This window comes from Arachis stenosperma, chromosome 1 (assembly GCF_014773155.1).
Source record: "Arachis stenosperma cultivar V10309 chromosome 1, arast.V10309.gnm1.PFL2, whole genome shotgun sequence".
NCBI lineage: Eukaryota > Viridiplantae > Streptophyta > Magnoliopsida > Fabales > Fabaceae > Arachis > Arachis stenosperma.
In genome coordinates this window covers 45,068,877-45,071,910 of record NC_080377.1, presented here as the reverse complement: position 1 = coordinate 45,071,910, position 3,034 = coordinate 45,068,877, and the positions used below count along the sequence as shown (strand labels likewise).

General features: G+C 43.9%; 1 non-coding gene across 1 annotated transcript; it reads left to right on the top strand.

Moving 5' to 3' along the window:
• Positions 1–2,926: 2,926 nt before the first annotated feature.
• On the top strand, positions 2,927–3,034 carry LOC130954578 (small nucleolar RNA R71). The gene has a single exon (XR_009076357.1). It is a non-coding gene; the product is annotated as a small nucleolar RNA R71 (small nucleolar RNA).

Sequence of the window (3,034 nt, the reverse complement as noted above, 5' to 3'; positions counted from 1 at the left end):
GGCGCCCTCTTCACAAATGTCAGTGAGGACTTGGTCCAACCTTTGATCAAAGTTGACCCTTCTGTGTAAGGATGTTCATCTCCTTGCATCATAGGCAAGTTGAATGCCAACCTTACATTTTCCGGACTAAAATCCAAGTATTTCCCCCGAACCATAGTAAGCCAATTCTTTGGATCCGGGTTCACACTTTGATCATGGCTCTTGGTGATCCATGCATTGGCATAGAACTCTTGAACCATTAAGATTCCGACTTGTTGAATGGGGTTGGTGAGAACTTCCCAACCTCTTTTTCGAATCTCATGTCGGATCTCCGGATATTCACTCTTTTTGAGTGAAAAAGGGACCTCGGGGATCACCTTCTTCAAGGCCACAACTTCATAGAAGTGGTCTTGATGCACCCTTGAGATGAATCTCTCCATCTCCCATGACTCGGAGGTGGAAGCTTTTGCCTTCCCTTTCCTCTTTCTAGAGGTTTCTCCGGCCTTAGATGCCATAAATGGTTATGGAAAAACAAAAAGCAATGCTTTTACCACACCAAACTTAAAAGGTTTGCTCGTCCTCGAGCAAAAGAAGAAAGAAGAGAGTAGAAGAAGAGTTTATATAGGAGGGGGGCTCATGGTTCGGTCATGTATGGGTGGGTTTGGGAGGGAAAGTGGTTTGAATTTGAAGGGTGAGGTAGGTGGGGTTTTATGAAGGATGGATGTGAGTGGTGAAGAGAAAGATGGGATTTGATAGGTGAAGGGTTTTGGGGAAGAGGTGTTGAGGTGATTGGTGAATGGGTGAAGAAGAGAGAGAGTGGTGGGGTTGGTGGGGATCCTGTGGGGTCCACAGATCCTGAGGTGTCAAGGAAAAGTCATCCCTGCACCAAATGGCATGCAAAAACGCGTTTTGAGCCAATTCTGGCGTTAAACACCGGGCTGGTGCCCATTTCAGGCGTTTAACGCCAGGTTCTTGCCCTTTCCTGGCGTTTAACTCCAGTCTGGTGCCCCTTTCTGGCGTTAAACGCCCAGAATGGTGCCAGACTGGGCGTTAAACGCCCATCTGCTAGCCTTACTGGTGTTTAAACGCCAGTAGGTTCTTCCTCCAGGGTGTGCTGTTTTTCTTCCTGTTTTTCATTCTATTTTTACTTTTTCAATTGATTTTGTGACTTCTCATGATCATCAACCTACAAAAAACATAAAATAACAAAGGAAAATAGATAAAATATGACATTGGGTTGCCTCCCAACAAGCGCTTCTTTAATGTCAGTAGCTTGACAGAGGGCTCTCATGGAGCCTCACAAATGCTCAGAGCAATGTTGGAACCTCCCAACACCAAACTTAGAGTTTGGTTGTGGCCTCCCAACACCAAACTTAGAGTTTGACTGTGGGGGCTCTGTTTGACTCTGATTTGAGAGAAGCTCTTCATGCTTCTTCTCCATGGTGACAGAGGGATATCCTTGAGCCTTAAACACAAAGGATTCCTCATTCACTTGAATGATCAGTTCACCTCCATCAACATCAATCACAGCCTTTGCTGTGGCTAGGAAGGGTCTGCCAAGGATGAAAGATTCATCTATGCATTTCCCAGTCTCTAGGACTATGAAATCAGTAGGGATGTAATGGTCTTCAACTTTTACCAGAACATCCTCTACAAGTCCATAAGCTTGTTTTCTTGAGTTGTCTGCCATCTCTAGTGAGATTCTTGCAGCTTGTACCTCAAAGATCCCTAGCTTCTCCATTACAGAGAGAGGCATGAGGTTTACTTGACCTAAGTCATACAGAGCCTTCTTGAAGGTCATGGTGCCTATGGTACAAGGTATGGAAAACTTCCCAGGATCTTGTCTCTTTTGAGGTAATTTCTGCCTAGACAAGTCATCCAGTTCTTTGGTGAGCAAAGGAGGTTTGTTCTCCCAAGTCTCATTTCCAAATAACTTGTCATTCAGCTTCATGATTGCTCCAAGGTATTTAGCAACTTGCTCTTCAGTGACATACTCATCCTCTTCAGAGGAGGAATACTCATCAGAGCTCATGAAAGGCAGAAGCAAGTCCAATGGAATCTCTAAGGTCTCATTTTGAGCCTCAGATTCCCATGGTTCCTCATTGGGGAACTTAGTGGAGGCCAGTGGACGTCCATTGAGGTCTCCCTCAGTGGCGTTCACTGCCTCTCCTTCCTCTCCAAATTCGGCCATGTTGATGGCCTTGCACTCTCCTTTTGGATTTTCTTCTGTATTGCTTGGAAGAGTACTAGGAGGGAGTTCAGTAACTTTCTTGCTCAGCTGACCCACTTGTGCCTCCAAGTTCCTAATGGAGGACCTTGTTTCAGTCATGAAACTTTAAGTGGTTTTGATTAGATCAGAGACCATGGTTGCTAAGTCAGAGGGGTTCTGCTTAGAATTCTCTGTCTGTTGCTGAGAAGATGATGGAAAAGGCTTGCCATTGCTAAACCTGTTTCTTCCACCATTATTGTTGTTGAAACCTTATTGAGGTCTCTGTTGATCCTTCCATGAGAAATTTGGATGATTTTTCCATGAAGATTATAGGTGTTCCATAGGGTTCTCTAGGTAATTCACCTCTTCCATTGAAGGGTTCTCAGGATCATAAGCTTCTTCTTCAGATGAAGCATCCTTAGTACTGCTTGGTGCATTTTGCATTCCAGACAGACTTTGAGAAATCAAATTGACTTGTTGAGTCAATATCTTGTTCTGAGCCAGAATGGCATTCAGAGTATCAATCTCAAGAACTCCTTTCTTCTGATTTATCCCATTGTTCACAGGATTCCTTTCAGAAGTGTACATGAATTGGTTATTTGCAACCATTTCAATTAGTTCTTGAGCTTCTGTAGGCGTCTTCTTCAGATGAAGAGATCCTCCACAGAGCTATCCAAAGACATCTTGGATAGTTCAGAGAGACCATCATAGAAAAATACCTATGATGCTCCATTCAGAAAGCATGTCAGAAGGACATTTTTTGATCAATTGTTTGTATCTTTCCCAAGCTTCATAGAGGGATTCTCCATCCTTCTGTCTGAAGGTTTGGACTTCCACTCTAAGCTT